The sequence below is a fragment of the Triturus cristatus genome, chromosome 4_1, assembly GCF_964204655.1.
Source record: "Triturus cristatus chromosome 4_1, aTriCri1.1, whole genome shotgun sequence".
NCBI classification, from domain to species: Eukaryota; Metazoa; Chordata; class Amphibia; order Caudata; family Salamandridae; genus Triturus; species Triturus cristatus.
Window position 1 is genome coordinate 1,043,840,704 of NC_140585.1, and position 17,665 is coordinate 1,043,858,368.

At 44.8% G+C, this 17,665-nt stretch overlaps 2 protein-coding genes across 2 annotated transcripts in view; one reads left to right on the forward strand and one right to left on the reverse strand.

Annotated features, from left to right (window-relative positions):
• FBXL13 (F-box and leucine rich repeat protein 13) overlaps positions 1–17,665 on the reverse strand; it is a 1,209,524-nt gene that overhangs the window by 694,620 nt on the left and 497,239 nt on the right. The window lies entirely within an intron of this gene.
• Positions 1–17,665, forward strand: part of LRRC17 (leucine rich repeat containing 17) — a 207,408-nt gene that overhangs the window by 69,699 nt on the left and 120,044 nt on the right. The gene's annotated exons all lie outside the window — the stretch shown is intronic.

Below are 17,665 nucleotides of genomic sequence, written 5' to 3' on the forward strand. Positions count from 1 at the left end.
ACAGCGCATTTGCTGCCTAAATGAGACCTAAGCAAAAAGAGCAGTTTTGCGCAGTTTTCCAGTTTTCTGTTTGAGACAGACACACTGGGTCGATGAACTGCATTTAAGACAGTTCTTGTTCCACGCTACATTTGCCAACTTAGCCTTTAAAATTGCAGAGTCAGGAAAAGTTATGAGACTACTTCTCCCAGACCTGAACATTTCTGGAGCCCAAGCTCAAATTGTGTGCCAGCCAAGTCTGTAGGTGTTAAGGAATGGAGAATTTCATACCTTCAAGGAAGAATCAGATGCTCAAATATATATATATATTTAAATTATTGTGAAAAAGCATAATGAATAATGATTAAGTAGTGCAAAGAATTCTGATTAAATGTCTGAAAAAAATGCTAAAATAAATAGAACCAGATTCTGAACCAGGGGTGAAATACCACCAAAACACCTTTGCCATATCAGGTAGATGAGCTGGTGCACTACAACTGGTCTACGCTGTAGGGCCACTCCAAGCTATGTATCTCAGACTCGTTCTTTGGGGGGTGGGGGCTAGTTGGGAAGGTGAGATGCATAACAGAAAATGAGGCAAAGGGTCGTGGAGGAAAATAATGTGTTAAGTTAAAGCCACAAATAATTCCTTGACGTTTTCACCTATGTGTCAATAGCTTGAATAACAAAAGCAAGAATGTGGCTTTAATTAAGTTTTTGGGAGAAATCTAAGGCTGCTAAATGCTACTTCAGGCAATGCATAGAGCAATGACCAGAAGTAAATGTTTTGATTCTTAATGATGGATACAAGAAGTGCATTATTCAAATGCTTCTGCACATTCAAGAGGGGCTGCCTATACATAAAGGAAATCAGGGAATCAAGGTTAAAAGATTCATTTGTGATTATGCTGGCTGTTGGGTGGGGATTGGGGCCCCAGAAGGAAGTTGTGATTTCACCATAATAAGTTACTATGGCCTAGATATTCAAAATCCTAAATCACTTTAGGACTTGATGTTGGAATTACCCTTCTTTCTCTCCTCTACTATTAGAGGTGGATTTCAAGGTGACATTATCTCCATTAGACACTATTCTAAAGGTCCCCAGATGCAACATTTTCTCAAAGGAGACGTAAACTAAAAGCAGCTATAAATATGTTCACCAAAAATTATAGGTAACAAGGCATCTGGGCCGTATTACAGTGCCCAGTGGTGCAAATGGCGTGTGCACTCACTTTTTGCACCTTTGGGGCTCTGTAGTATCATAAAATAGGTCACAGACGCTTTTGCAGCCCTTTTACTAATTCTGATAGCGATGGTACAAATGTAGGGCCATCACTATCTTGAAAGGGTGCTCCCCCAATGCAAATGAGTGACTTTGCCTCTACACCCGTGCCCTATTGTAAATATGGGCAATGAGGTAAACAAGCCCTTAGGAAATGCACAAGCAGTTGGCGCACTGTTGGAGCACCTCCTGAAGGCAGCCCTATGCAGGGACTCTCTGCACCCGCCTGCAGGGGGATTTCTGCCTCCTCTTTAAAGTGTAGGCAGCTGCAGACAACACTGTAAAACACGGGACAGTTTGTAAGCAGCCGCTCCATCTTTCACTGACTGCTCTGCAACCAGGGCAGACATGAGTTTATGGCTGCCCTAGGGGCAGCACATTCATGATAATAAGGCCCACTATCCTGGCCTGTGCCAGGCGTACCTTCTCAAAGGTGCAAACTGGCACAAATTGCCAGAGAGCGCCATATGTATAATATGGGCTTAGGTGTTCACAACATGCTTACACCTATTTTAGCAAATAGTAGAAAAGCTCGCTAAATTCTGGTCCCAGCAGTCTGGAATTGTGCTAGTCATTCTAACAGATTATTCACCAGTCTACATAATGATGGAAATTAATGGGCCATATAGCTCCCCTTACATTCCTCCTCCAGAGACGGAGAACCTCTTGACACAGGACCCTTGACCCCACTCTGTCTTGCTCGTTGCAGTACATGGCAGAGATGTTGTCGGTCAGTACTTGCATCAGCCTCCCCTTCATAGATGGCAGAAAGGTCTCCAATGCCAGAAGAATTGCCTGCAAATAAAGCAGATTGATATGGAGCCACGTTTCTGCCGGAGACCAGAGTCTTCTGACCAGAGTCTTTCCTCAGATGAACTCCCCAACCCAGCAGTGACGCATCCGACACTGCGGTCAACTCTAGGTGCAAAAGGGAGACTGCTCTGCTGCTGGTCCAATTTCGATCGAGCAGTGGCCACTGCAGATTGTATGCAGTTTCCACTGAAATCTGAATGGAATGTGACAGGTTATCTTGATGCTATGCCCATTAGGACTTCAGATTTCATTGCACAGCCGGCTTATGTCACCCGGCGTAGTCGACAAGAATGCTAGAGTCTAAAAGGCCTAGAAGCTTCAGGCTACTCTCACCGAGATCCAGGACCAAGACTGTAATATCGGTATCATAGCCTGAATGTCTTGGACTTGTTGCAAGGCAAGGATGGCCCTCAATTGTACCTTATCCATGATAGCTCCAATGAAAGGTAGCCATTTGGTATCTGCTAGACTTCGACGGCTGAGTTCCTCTGCCCTAGCGTTTAGAGAAGTGTGGAGGTGACAATTAGGTGCCGGTGCCGAGCACCGGAAACCAATTAAGTGCCGGTGCTCAGCACCGGAAAGCTCTGGCTCAAATTAAGCAGTGTCTAATGCACACTATAAAAAACTGTTGCTAAATAAACAAATAACATCTTAAAAGATCGATCTTTTTGTAGGCCTATGTGTATAAACCAATTTGATGGGACTTACACACATACTGCTACATCGAGAGAGAGAGAGAGAGTGAGAGAGTGAGAGAGAGAGAGAGAGAGAGAGAGAGAGAGAGAACGCATGTTTGAGAAGTCCATTAAAATACTGTATGTCACTCCTACAATTTGCCTTAGACCTTTGACCAAGGCAGAGTATTTTGAAAGTAGGGTCAGATGTGACAATGTGCTGCAAAATGCTCTTGGAGAGATTCCAGTACTTGTTTGTTTTCCTTTTCGCAGGGACATAAACTGGAGCAGTCTGCTTTGGATTCCTAGCCGGGATAGTTGGGGTGCCAGATGGCCATGATACAATATGGCCACTCTGAAATGTAGATCAAATTCTCTCTCTCACTTTCCCTCTTCAAATTGATCTATCGGTGTTTCATGTAACTAATACTACAAGAAAAACTCCAAACTTGGTTACATTGCCATTTCTAGAGACGAGCAAAAGTACGAACGGTAGCTATAAACAATCCCCTGACAGCAGAAGCAAATAATAATCACAAGCATGGGACACTCCCCCACCAGCCCCCTTGTGAAATTTGCACAAAGCAACTGCTTTTTGCTGGCTTTCCAGTCAAAATAACCATGAGTAAACAACCACATAGACCCCTGGCAGTCAGTACAAAATATATTAATGGAAGCAAATCACTCAAGGGTAAAGTCTTTGATCATGAGCACAACAAATCATCTAAAGCACCAGTCGGAAACACTGACTGACTGCTTACCCCAGAAACAGCTTCATCTGACAGATGGTTGATTACAAAACCTCAAATATAAATAACAACACAAAGGGTTTCTCAGATTTGGAGATGCCGATGGTACACACATTTCAAGACAGATTACCCTACACAGGGGCAGTTTAGCACACAGACCCAACATGAGCTCCAGTCCAGTTCTACTCTTGGATTGCTTAGTATTGTAGAATCTCTCACATGCCTTCTTTATTTCAATTGTAAATATGGAGTTAGGGAGCTCATTACTTACAGTAGTATTATCTCAGCAATGTGACTGATGTCACATGGAGAGGTAGCTTCTCCTACAAGGCCATATTTTGGAAGCCAAATCTTTCTGCATGCCCTCCACTTCATGCTTCCCTAACAATAGTGATGACCTGTTTTGGGTTAAAGACGGCCAAATCCATCCCAGATTATGATTGCGAACCGTTATGTAAATGACTTCAATTTAGATTTATTGTCTATACATATATCTTATACCAATATCCACATATCAGGCATGAGTCTTTGTTGGACACCCCTGTCAAACAGTAATAATCCCCTCTTTATCAATAAATCAATCAATCAAGGACTTTTAATGCATGCTCACCTGTGAGGGTCTCAAGGTGCTGTGAGGGGGGGCTGCATCTCCGGGTCAGCCGAAAAGCCAGGTCTTGAGGCTCTTCCTGAAGGGCTGCATGGTAGGGGAGCGTCTGATGGTGACTGGGAGCTTGTTCCAGGCTTTGGCTGCGGCATAGGAGAAGGCTCTTCCCCCAGCTCTAGTTCTACGGATGCGCAGGGTTGCTGCCAGGGCAAGGTCGGCGGAGCGGAGGTTTTTTTTGGGTGCGTGGAAAGAAATTCTTTTGTTGAGGTATTTGGGTTCGATGTTGTGTAGGGATTTGTAGGAGTGAGGGAGTAGCTTGAAAGTTACTCTCTTCTCGACAGGGAGCCAGGGAGGTCTTGCAGGTGTTGGGTCATGTGCTCATGTTGTGGGGTGCCGAGGACGAGTCTGGCTGCGGTGTTCTAGATGGTCTGGAGTTTGTGTAGCAGGAATTTGTTGATTCCCTCGTAGAGGGTGTTTCCGTAGACCAGTCTGCTAGTACTGAGTGCGTGGGTGACCGCCTTTCTGGCTTTGTGGGGGATCCACTTGAAGGTCTTGCGGAGGACGCGGTGACAGTTGAAACAAGTAGAGGCGACGGCGTTGATCTGGCGAGTCATGGTGAGGGAGGAGTCTAGAATGATGCCAAGGTTCCGGGTGTGGTCCGTCAGGGTGGGTGGGTTTCTGAGGGTGGAGGGCCACCAGGAGCTGTCCCAAGTGGTGGGGGAGGGTCCAAGGACGAGAACCTCTGTTTTCTCCGAGTTCAGTTTTAGGCAGCTGTTGCTCATCCAGGCTGCGACGTCATTCATTCCTTCCTGGAAGCTGAGTCTGGTGTCTTCGGGGTTCTTCCTGAGGGAAAGGATGAGATTGGTGTCGTCTGCATAGGATACTATGCTGAGCCCAAGCTGTCTGACGACGGCGGTGAGGGAGGCCATGTAGATGTTGAAGAGCGTGGGGCTGAGCGATGATCCTTGGGGTACTCCGCAGTTGAACTCTGTGGGCTCGGAGAGGAAGGGTGGGAGTCTGATCCTTTGGGTTCTGCAGTCAAAAAAGGAGCGAATCCAGCCGAGGGTGGATCCCGGTATGCCAGTGTCGTAGAGTCTGGCTGCAAGGGTGCGGTGGGAGACAGTGTCGAAGGCTGCGGAGAGGTCTAGCAGGATGAGGGGCGTGGTGTGTCCCTGGTCGAGTTGCATGCAGATGTTGTCAGTGCCGGTGAGAAGGGCGGTCTCGGTGTTGTGGTTGCTGCTGAATCTGGACTGGGAGGAGTCGTGGATGGCATTCTCTTTGATGAAGGTGGTCAGTTGTGCGTTGATTAATTTCCCTGTGACTTTGGCTGCGAAGGGAAAGCGAGAGATGGGCTGGTAGTTTTTCAGGTCTGTCGGGTCAGTCGAAGGTTTCTTGAGTAGGGGCTTGACCTCAGCCCGCTTCCAGTCGTCAAGGAAGATGCCGGATTCAAAGGTGGCATTGAAGGTGCGGTGTAGTTCGGGCGCTGTCACGCTGGCAGCTCTGTGGAAGATGTGAAGCGGACAGGGGTCCATGGTCGTGGTGGTGTCTTCGGTGTGACTGGTGTCCAGTTTGTAATGGTGGGCTGGCTGCCATTGCTGGAGGGGAGGGTGGTTTCTGGAGTCTGTTCGCTGAAGTTGTCGAAGAGGGCCTTGATTTTCAGGTGAAAGAAGGAGCCGAGCTTGTTGCAGGGGTCCTGGGATGGTGCGAGGTATGTGGCTTCACTGGGGGGTTTGGTGAACTGTTGGATGATGTTAAAGAGTTTCCTTGCATTGCTGGCGTTGGTGAGGATTTTGTTCCTGATGAAGGTCCTGTTGGTGGATCCTATGAGTTGGTGGTATTCTGTAATGGCGTGCTTGTAGGCGGACTGGTCTTTGATGGTTTTGCTGTTTCTCCATCGTTTCTCGAGTCGTCTGCAGGAGCGTCTGGCTTCTTGGAGGTCGGTGGTAAACCAGAGGGCCTTCAGAGGGCGTTGTCTGCCGGGGCAGGGGAGGGGAGCGAGCTTGTCCGCGCAGCTGGTGATCCATCAGTGTAGTTCCGTGGCTGCATATTTGGCGTTGGTCGTGTCGGAGGTGGGGGGTCTGGATGAGGGTAGAGTTGAGGTGCTCCTCTGTGACTTGCTCTAGTTCCTTCGTGGCGGGCTCGGGCGGGCTTGTGTGCGGTGGTGGTGTTGAAAGAGAAGTGTACGCAGTGGTGGTCTGTCCTGAGGGGCTGTGAGGTGTGGCTGAAGTGGATGTTTCTCCCTCCTGCGAAGATGGGGTCAAGGATGTGTCCGGCCTTGTGGGTGGGGGTGGTGATGAGCTGCTTCAGTCCGAAGTTAGCGAGGTTGTCCAGGAGGGCTGTGGAGTCGGGGTCACTGCGGTTTTTGAGGTGGAAGTTCAGGTCTCCGATGAGTATGTAGTCTGTGGAGGCAATGGCGTGGGGTGCGATGAGGTTGGCAATGGCGGTGGTGACAAGAGCACGGGGCCCAGGGGGTCTGTAAGCGAGGGTGCCACGCAGCGTGGTTCTGGGGCTGGTCTGGATCTGGAATTGGAGGTGTTCGGCGTTGGAAAGGGAGTCGCTCGTGCTGGAGGTGGAGAGTTGGAGGGAGCTCACTGGCTCAGCCCGCTGCACACACACTCTCAGCTGCTGTATAGTAGCGAAGTCAGTCTGTCCCCAGTCATGACGCTGGGGAGGAGCTCTCAAAGCAGGACTAGTCACCGTGGGACTACTCTGCTAATGTGGGAGGCCCGACTGCCCTAAACATCACCTGCTCAGCCTCTCCCGAATCAGAGCCCATGTGTAAGGAGAGTTCTAATGTTGCAAGGCGCCAGCCACAATTACTGGGGGCCCAGCCTGGCGCACAGGCTGAGGGTGGCGGATATCCTGTGCTATAATGCACTAGCTGTAATGCACTTTTGTGAAGGCCCAGAGGGCCTTTCAAGTTCAACAGCATTGTATTATGTCTGTTTATCTATGAGCAGTGTGTACAACCAATGTTTGTAAAATATTCATTCCTTAATTCATATTTTAAAATTGTTACCACTTATCTCATCGTAATTTGTACAACACTGTGTTTGGCTCGATGAGCAGAATGGCTTAGAAACTTTTTTATAAACACATGCTCGTAAAACAGCAACATCGTATGCAGGGAAGCGAGAAAAAAATGAAATTTTGGCCCCTTAGTCTCTGCCTGCCGGGAGCAGTGTGCACTGCGCTGACAGCCACTGCAGCTCAGTCAATCATGTGCATCATAGCAGCACTCCGCGTGTTAGCTCAGGAGGTGATATAATGCGTGACAATGTATTTCAGTGATGTGATGCGGACCACCACACTGAAATACGTTAGACTAACGCTTGATGCGTGGTACTTGGCTGTTTACATGCACTCCCAATTCACTTCATGGGAAAGCTGTGTGGGTATACATACCGAGAAAATATAGGCAATGCATTATAGCATTTCCGGAGGATAATGGATAGATCGAATGACCGAGTACAAGCATCAGTTCTAGAAACCCAAACAACAGCCGACACACTGAGCAACTCGGACGGACTGAGCTCTCATCTGACGCACAACACTCTGGGACACTTCAGCTGCATCTCTAAGAGGTTCTGATCTTTAACATCATATTTGCAGCACAAAATGTTTGGATGGATTCTTAACTGGCACAGGAATAGTGATGAGCATTGTGAACTGGTGTTGTTTCTCTCACCAATAAATAACTGAGGCACACCTAGTAGGGAAGTGAGGAACTGCGTCGCATATGGCACAAGTATACACCTTCTGTGCATCCAGGTTTTCTTAATTTATTACATAATTCAGCGATAACATGATTTTCTGCTTTGAAGGAATATTGCTCCTAGGTACTCAGACATACTGCAAAGGATTGAAACATTACATTAGGTATCTACCATTCAGCTGTAACATCTGTGTGAAATGCACATTTGTTTTAGATTACTTAGCTAACAGAATAAAACAACTTCACTACAGAGGACTGGCCTCGCTCGCTTTGTTCACTTGGATAGTATCCAATGGAGTTGGTTCGAAGCTTTTTGCTAGGGCACATTCTGCTTTCCAGTCTGGCCCCTAATACATCTAATACAGCAGTGTCCATTTAGTAATGCATTCATTTGGTAGTGTACGAACTTTAACCAATGCACACAGTGTGCATTGAACTTCACCCTTCCAAAGGCTAGTACAGCATAGAATTCTAATACGAAACTTATATAAACATAACTTACTTTTTCTTCGCTAGCAATGGTAAGGGAGGATGAAACTCACCATCTTTAACTTACCACTTTGCTTCTCCATCTTGGGCCATATTACAGAAAGTGCCCTGGGGGCACAATGGGTGGATGTGCCTGCTATGTGCACTCCCAGGGCATTTTGGTATTACGGAAGCAGGCTGAGACGCTTGTGCGGCCCCTTCTGTAATACAGATAGCACTGTAGCACATGTAGTGCCAGCCCTATCTTCTGAAGGCATTCCCTTATTTATAAGGAGGCATGGACCCATGTAATTGAGGGTATAACCCTAACTTTGGACCCGGGCCATATTACAGAAGCGAGCGCTGAGGCAAACAGTCCCTTAGGATGTGCACTGTCAGTGCACCACCTGAGGGCTGCCCTCTAGAGGGATTAAAGGGGGTCCCATGTACCCCCAGATATACCACTGCAGGCAGGTGCAGTCACTCATTGCACCTGCAGTCACTCATTGCACCTGCCTGCAACAGGATCTCTCTCTCTCCTCTTCAAAGTGCTGGCCGTTTGACGCCTGCACATATAAATACGGAGTGGCTTGTAAACAGCCACTGTGTAATTTAATGAATGTGTTGCATTCAGGGCAACTGCAAACTCGCATCTGCCCGGAGGGCATGACATTAATCAGAATAAGGTGCACTGTCCCTTATTGCACCCGGTGCACCTGTTTAAAGATGTGCAGTGGCGCAAACAGGGAAAGTGTGCACTATTTGTAATACAGCCCCAGGTTTGTATATCCAGACAATAATGTGTTGTAAAGGAATGGCAGGTTTTCCATGTCACTACTCTCTAGATGTCCATGAGAGATAGCACTGCCGCCACTTACACACCTATCGTGGAATCTGCCTTCACTGTCGTTTGAAAAGGTTTATATTCCTTAGTGTGACATAAGGTTCATAGTGCCCTGCTTTTATAAGGCACAAGGCTGGCCCTTCTTACTATGTTTGAATTTTACAAATGGTTGATCCGTTGCTCTGAATAGTGTTCAAGTCCAGTTTGATACATTTAACATCCATCGATTAAAGTTCACCTCAAGTCTCAGCACGGGTTGCTGAATTTTGACAAAACATGTTTTTGAAATCCTGTTGTTACCATGAAAATACTTCCTTCTAAGTATTACACTGTCCCTGAAAAGGGTGTTAGTTTTGTGATTATCTGCAACTCCAATATATGCTGGGACAATGCCATTTCGATCATTAGTGCCAGCTTTTAGAAGAGGAATTTGATCACCCCTGTATGGATGGGCTCTGACATAGAGCACAGGAGTCTGGACAGGGCAAAGTCCGCTACGAATGTAAATGTGCAGAACATTTCTTCCACACGTCCTTTGATGAAACCCAGCAGTAAAGGGAATAGAGTGCTGTGGGTTTGGGTGAACTTGGATTGCCGGAGATGCACCCTCACCAAACTGTACTTAATGCATTATTCGCCAAGCAAAAACAATTTGGTTGCATGTACCAGAGCTGACTTAAATCAGTGTACTGCTGTTGCCTTACCCCGGCCTGAACTCTGTGGCTGGACATGCTGAGTTCCCTTTCCATCCTGGCAGCCACTTGGTGACACAGGGAAGTCGGAGGAAACGAGCAGGCCATGTCACATATGTGTTGCTCCTACTGACTAAAGAGTTTTACAGTTGTGGTCTGCCCCACTTCTGGAACAGTGCTTGTATTAGATGCTGTCTGTCTCCTGCCATGGCAGGAGTCCTTGGCTCTTTTGACCATTTATGCCACTCCATTTACATTACCTGGTATGTGTTCTTTGGATATCAAAAGGCAGATTTTGATTGTTCAATGCCAGAGGAGCCAACCATCCATCGACAACCTCCAATTTTTGGTGCTCCGTCGTTTTTTTTATATAATAACAGAAAGTCATTATCTCAGTTTTTTATGTTCACTGGACATCTGTATATCCATCGCAATTATTCTTATTTGAAAATGTTTTGTGGGCTAGTGGGCACAAGGGGAAAGTTTCTGTAGGTACGCACCATATTTAGCTAGGGAGGTATCTGTGATAAGGGTAAAGCATGGACATGGTTCTTTGAATGTCAGGTCCGTAAAGATGTTTTTTGCATCCTTCCACCAAAATGGTACTTTTCTAGTGCAGGGAGTCGCATGGAACTCGTCATAAAACCTGCTTCCATTTGTCTCTCTTTTTTGCTAATTCTCCCTGAAATAGGTTCATGTACAGATGACAGTATGCCCAGCTCCGTTGTGAAATCGGTGGTCCATGATATGGGGACATATTCTTTTGGAGTATATTTTTTTTATAGTGACCCGGGTACTCTTGACCCCTGATGATGATATGGGTAGGTGGCAGTGTTTGTTAGTTGATTCATAGTACATTCTTGTGGCTCTTTGGATTCTTCCTATATTTTTTCCATATATTGGTTTGTAAAAGGGATGAACCCCTCTAGCCCCATTGGGATTGTAAATGGTTGTCTTTGTGTGTTTGAAATCCAATAAAAACTGCTATAAAATAAAAGAAGTCTCTTAACAATCCAGTTTGGATTGTACTAATAGTTTGCCTCTGGAACACAGGACGTTGCTCATATAGGGTAATGCCCAGTAACATTTGCTTGCCCAAGGACTCCAAAGAAACGCCTCCTGCATATTCATTTTGTTAATCTATATTTGTAATGTTACTGTGGACCAGTGGCGGCTGGAACGGATCGGTCAAGGCGGTGCAATGGTCGCCCCTTCCTCGTAATCCCTAGCTCCAGTCGGTCTCTCCTCCGTGGTCCAGCTGGAACAGGAAGCACACCCATGCTCCCCATAGTCAATCACAATGCTGAATTGCAGCGTTGTGATTGGTCTGAGCACCATGGTTCGGTGCTCAGACGGGCAGTGGGAGCCTGGGCATGTTTTCCACCCAGGCTGCGATACAGCCTGGGTGCAGAACATGCAAAGTGTGCATGAATGTTTGGCCGGCCCGGGACGGCCAGACAAACATTCATGCGCACTTAGAGTGTGCCTACCACTCCTCCCCCTGCATCTGAGAGCAGAGCAGAGTAGCCCCGCCCCTCTCAGACGCTGCAGCAGGAACAAATAAAATGATAATAACCTCAAGTTATTATCATTTTATTTTTCCTTTATTTAATTGCTAAAAAAAAGTGGGGCGACGCTCCTCCGCCTTAGAAGACCCATTTTTCTCAGTTTGATCAGACAGGACAGATATCAAATGTATAAGCAATCAAAATGCAGGTATGTGATGGAAATGTAAGTACTAAGTTAGAGAGCAATACATACCATGAATCTAGTTGGTTTACATTTGAATTACTGTTGTGGAACTACTGATCAAATTGGTGACACAAAGGAACGGAGGAAGGAGTCAATGTTCTTGAGTTCAGCTGCCTGTTTTGAGAAATTTGAAGCTTTGATATGTATAGGGTAGCCTGCAGATGGTAAAGAACTACATAGCTTCACTGAGTGCTCTGACGTTTGCTTCCAACAATGTAGGTCTCATTTTTGTTTCTCAATTCATTTTAGAACTTATGGATGATAGTGAGTTGGATCATCCTAGCTATTCATGTTAAAGCGTAATAATGAGGCAGCACTTTTTACTCATCAACTCATTGTACAGTTTATCCCAGCAGCTTCTGAAACAGTCTAGAATTAGTTTAACCATTCTTAGATCCAACATAGTCTGGTTTCCTTCAGTTGCCTGGTCCTTTTGTAACTGTTGAAGCATCATAGATTGTCCTATCCCACCATCTATCAATTTTTCTCTATATGCTTTTTGGGTGATGTTTCTCTTTTCATGGTTATTTAATGATAGGTGCTTCAATTGTATTTTTTTGTAAATGTTGTTGGGAGATTTGTTTTGCTAAGATATAGCAAATATTTTATGTACGGTCTAATTTTAAAGAGTGGCTCTCCTCAGATTTATGTTCTCGTAAGTGCCTGTAGTTGGAGCAATGGAGGGAGTGTCTCTTAATTCTAATTGCACACAATATAAAGTTTGTGGTGTGAGCAATTCCATTTACCATCCTTTGTTGTGTTGCATACATAAACCAACTGTAATGACTCTGCAATGAGTGTAGCCCATAGTGACATAACATAGGTCTGACATGCGCTCATATCAAGAATGGGAAAACAGAGGATGATATCTTTAGAATCCAATTAGCAGTAAGAAGTATTTTCAATCTATTGTTTGTTTGTCTGTTTGGTTGATATAACATTTCAGTTTTCGGGATTATAGTGATTTACATTAAACAGTTAAACGAAAGATCAGAGAGGACAAGCCTTTACACTGAAGGGGCAGATGTGGTATGTTAGAAGGGAGTGGAAATTTGTGATTTCAGACAGGTTAATGACAAATTTGGATCAGTCACTGAGGAATCCTCAGAAGAAGAATGTTCTTACATTTTCCCAGAATGCAAGGAGAGTGGGTTAAGTGCGAAGATCTGTTGGCAGTGCTTTCCAGCTTGATGCTGCTGTGCTCGTAAAGGACTGCAGCGATACCTTCTTGGTCCTGGTTTGGGAGATTACTGATATTCTTCTTTTTCGCTGCCCAAAGCTGTGCAACCACCAGAGATGGAGATCATAGCCTCACAAGGAACTTCCCTTTCAAGAAGTTGCTTTCTCTTGTTCCCTAAAAAAAGTTTCATCCTTATAGTCCCTTGCAGATATACATATTTTACATTCACCAGCTTTAAATATTCTGTATTTGTTTGACATTTTATGAGGGTTTATTGTTTTCTACACCAGGATCACCAAAACACACCAAATGGAAACAATTAAACAGAACAGGACTGACAGCCTCAGAGATTGGCGGGTACAGTGCAACTTCAGCTACATACTGATTGGAGGTTGCAGCAGAACAATTCAGTAAATATTAATCAGAGCGAACACTACCACAGTCTTCAGGTATTGATCTGCAGGTACAGTTAAGTCACCTCTGCCAATATTCATCACACTACCTCTTGGGTAGCACAATGTAGAGAGCCCAGACCTCGCGGCACTCTACATTGGGGTGTCTCTGCGTTAATCCGGATCCATGCAGGTTGTGCTACCCACATACCTAGGTGTAGAGTACCATATAAAATCTGTCAGGGAGTCTATTCTGCACACCTTGATCTTGAGTGAAGGAACGGGTCAAGTCAAGCTAGGTGGGTACTGCTGAATCCAAGGGACCCTATTTCAGCCAGCCATGTACGGTCCAGTTCCGGAGCTCTAGGTCATGCATCCTGGACAAGAAGCAGCAAAAGTAGATCAAGGAACTGAAGAGAGCTGATCATGCAGCCCTTTGGATAGCAGGGCAAGTGTGTTTCCTATAAGCAGAGGAGAGGGGAATGATTCTGAGGTCTGGAAGTATGCTGTTCCCCATGGACTGGCTTACTGGACCTCCAGGTCCACCATATTCAGGGTTCTCCAGTGAGGATCGTGAATGATCATCGAGTGGAGTCATTGACTAAGAGAGGTGTTTGTGTGTGTTTGTTTGATTGGGTTTGTTTGCACACTCCTCATTTTTGGATGTCTTTTTTATTGCCACGCAGCAAATGCTGACAGAGTGATTCATGAGAGTAATTAGGGATTGGAAATTCTAGAAGATGGATTATTTTTCAACAATGGAATGCTGACAGAAGTTATTTTTGACTGCTTATGGTATGCGCCAGCTGTTTACCTTGACAGAGAAGGAAAACACCTACATGAATTCGCCTTATAATGTGCAAATCCCAAAAAATTAACACCAAAGTCTCCTCCATTATTCATTTGTCTCGAAAAAGGAATTAAAACAAGGGAGGTAGAGGAAATTTTAAAAGTGGAAGAATTTAAGGTTGCTCAGCCCCTTCTTGGAAAGTTTGGGGGTGATCGATCAAGTGGGGGTCAAGAAAAAGGGGAGGGTCCCAAAACGTTGATTTTTTGCGCTAATTTTGACAGAAAACTTTTGTCACAGATACAGAAAAAATGCTAAACCAAATTTGACTAAATAAATTGTACATTTTCTCAAAAGGCATTGTGATTTGGTGTACATCCGTTCAGCCGTCTGAGATATTTTCAATTAAAGTGGTGCTTAGGGTGGTCATGAAGGGGTTAAATATAGGGATATCTGGACTGTTGGTGTTTGTATATGCAAAGATAGGCTACACTAAAAGGGAATATTCAATCCTTATTGACTGGACACAAAATAAAACATATTTTGGGGTAACCATTACAGGACTCATGGTCATGGTCCCTAATTCCTGAAATAAAATGAAAAAAATACATATAACTGTCAGGGGATTGCACCCTGACTCCAGGGACATGCGGGGGAACTAAAAGAGACCTCTCCTTGATTGCCTGGCCACAGCATGGACAACAGCTATGGCAGCCATTACAGGACTCAGGGTCATGAGCCTCATTGAAATGCATTGTTTTAAAATCCAGGTGTATAGGGTAACAAAAAGGAGCACAAACAAAGAGTGATAGCATATTTTAATCACATTATAAATAGGGCCAGACTGGAAACCCAAAGCAGCCCTGGCAATTTTAATAGAGCAGCCCCTCGGCGGCTGCTTTTGTTATTGGGGGCTAAATAGCTGCACCGCTGCAAAAACAACCCCCAGTAACAAAAACAGCACCCACCCTTCCAGACTCCCGGGTGTTGGTGGTGTTATATTCATTTTAGAAAATTTTGTGAGTTCTGAGGTGATTTACTGTGTGAAAAATGTTGACCTCCTGCTGGGGATTTGATGAACCATGTTAGAGAGAAAACTGTATTCTCACATAATGTTCTCATAAAGGCTAAGGAAGTTGCTCCAGAAGCTAAAATGAGAGCATATTTTCGCTAAGTTCACACGATCTTGTGAGAGAATAAAGTTTGATATTCAGAGTAAAACGTACTTCCAACAATGGCAGAAGCTGTCAGTTGGTGCCCAGTGTTCTAATACAGCTTTTTACAGTGTTCTACTGAACAACAAAAGTGCCAACATCCTGAATTTATAACAGAAGTGTGGCACACCTGAAGCCAAGTTGATGGATTCAAAGCTCTAAAATCTAAAGCATTTCATTTAGAAATGAACAAAATGAGAGGGTTCATTTTGTCATAGAAGTTATGGTTAGTGCTCTAGAACTCTAAAATGAAGACACATTTTCTTTGAGTTCCCAAATATTTTCCTTATCCAGTTCAGTGAAATATTCTGATATGCAGACAGAGGCATGTGCTTCCATAACCAGCAGCAGTCTGTGGTAGGTCTGTCAATTATCTCCCAAGTAATCAATTTCAGTGTCATTAAAGAGTTCTGATGAACTAGATTGCTAACGTTTTTTATTCAAGATAAGAGCAACACACTTATGAATGCCATTTATTTGGAACAAGAGCTACTGAAATTCAAACCTGAAATAAAAAAGTAGAATAAAAGGGGCCACTTCATGCTTGAAGTCCGTGCACAGTGAGAGGGTGGTGGTGTGTGCGTTTACCACTCAGCAAGGGTTGAGTGCAAAGACTGGCCCGCAGCAGGTCACGTGATGTGCAGATGATGTTCTCTACAAAGACTCTAACACAAGATAGAGGATTGCGTATCATCTGTTCTTGTGGATGTGCCCTCTCTCATATGTCATTCCTAGGCAAACCCTGTCAACAAACTGGGAAGGATGTGGGAATTCACATTTGTATCCTGCCAAAATAATCGGGGCTCTACTAGAGGACAAAAAATGACCAAAACTGACTTGGCTGCCTGGGTATCCACTTCTTATCTACCCAAAGATAGCTTACTTCGAACTTCAGGTGTCTGTTCTGTAGCCTTCCTAATAAGTGGCCTCCCCCTTCCTCCTGCACAATGAACTGCCTAGAAATTGGAGGGATCAGGCTCAAGGAACTCTGAACTTTTTCTTGTGGAACATGCCTTCCGTTGAAAGTTTTGGATCTTCCTTCTTCCTTCCAGGATTGAAGGATTTGGGAGCAGATGTCCTGCATTGGTTTGCTAGAGTTATGTATTTTGAACAAGACTCATTGGGCCCAGCTTACTGGCATCATTATGGAAGCTGACTTGAGCAACTGAGTACGCCCTGAAGCCAAGAGCCAGTTGGTTGTGATCGATCTTGAAGATATATACTTGTCCCAAAGGACGAGATCATGCTTGGATAGTTGAAAGACTTTGTCAATGAGCTTGAATGGTCTCTTGACCTGCCTGTCTTCCTAATACCCCAGTCAGACTGCTTCCAGCTTGACACAGACATAAGGCTTTTTCACTTTCATCCTATATCCTTGAAGTGTTTTCCATTGTCTGAAATCAGTCGCACTCATTACAAAACTAGTTCAACCATGCAACTACAGCAAACAGCCTGGAGAAATCATAATTCAAAAGGTATCCCAGTTGTCAGAATAGGGAAGGGCAGTGGATGCCACAGATACCATCCAGGAATGCCTCTAAACAGAAATGGGCCCTAAAGTTTGGTACATATAGGAGCTCTACGTTAGGTGATAGGTCCTAATGGTCCCGGTAGCTCCTCTGTAAGAACACTGCCAGTGGACCAGCTGAAAGTGTAACTGGTCCCTATAAACTGTGTCCTGTGCAACCTTGTCATCAACTACCAGGTCCCAATAGACTTAGTTAACTGGACACTAACATCTTTGCTTGGAAATTTAACCTGGACAAGAGTGCTTTGGAGATTTTTGGTATGATTGTTTGAGCTGGAACTTCGCTGCAGTCAGTGGAGGCACTAGGACGAGGACCAGGAAGCTCAGTAATTGAAAATGCCTCTGCAGTCAATTGTGAGTTAAGACACTTAATAACTCATCATGCATGTACTCTGTCACTCATCCATCCATTCACCAAACCATAAACTCATTTGCATTTGCCCACTCATTTATTCACATTAATGCGCGCGCACACACTCAACAAGCATATGCAAGATATATTACAATGTTGCAGGCTCAACTCGGTGGGTATATGATTGCAATACAAAATAAGCAAAAATTACACATACCAGCGAGTGACCATCTTAGAACTGTATTGTGCATAGTCTATACACAGTGTAAAAACAATTCACTCTTAATGGTATATTGACTTTAAAATATCCTCTTCATAATAAACGTTAGTCTTTCTAGTAACTTTTCATAATTAGCAGCTCGTTCAGACTTGTAGGCACAACTTTTTACAATGAACCAGTCGAATACAAAGTCATTATTACTGGCTTGCTGCCATTTCCAACTCTGGCCTACTGTGTTGTCTCTGAACAAGCCCCCGTGTTGGTCAAAGGGGGTAAACAACAGCAACACCCTTTACTGATGCTGTTTTTTAAAGCTTTCCTCATAAGGAAATACTTGTCTACAGGCTTTAACACAGTGTAATAACAATCCAACCCGAAAGGCTTATTGCCTTGAACATATGTTTTTCAGAAGACATATGT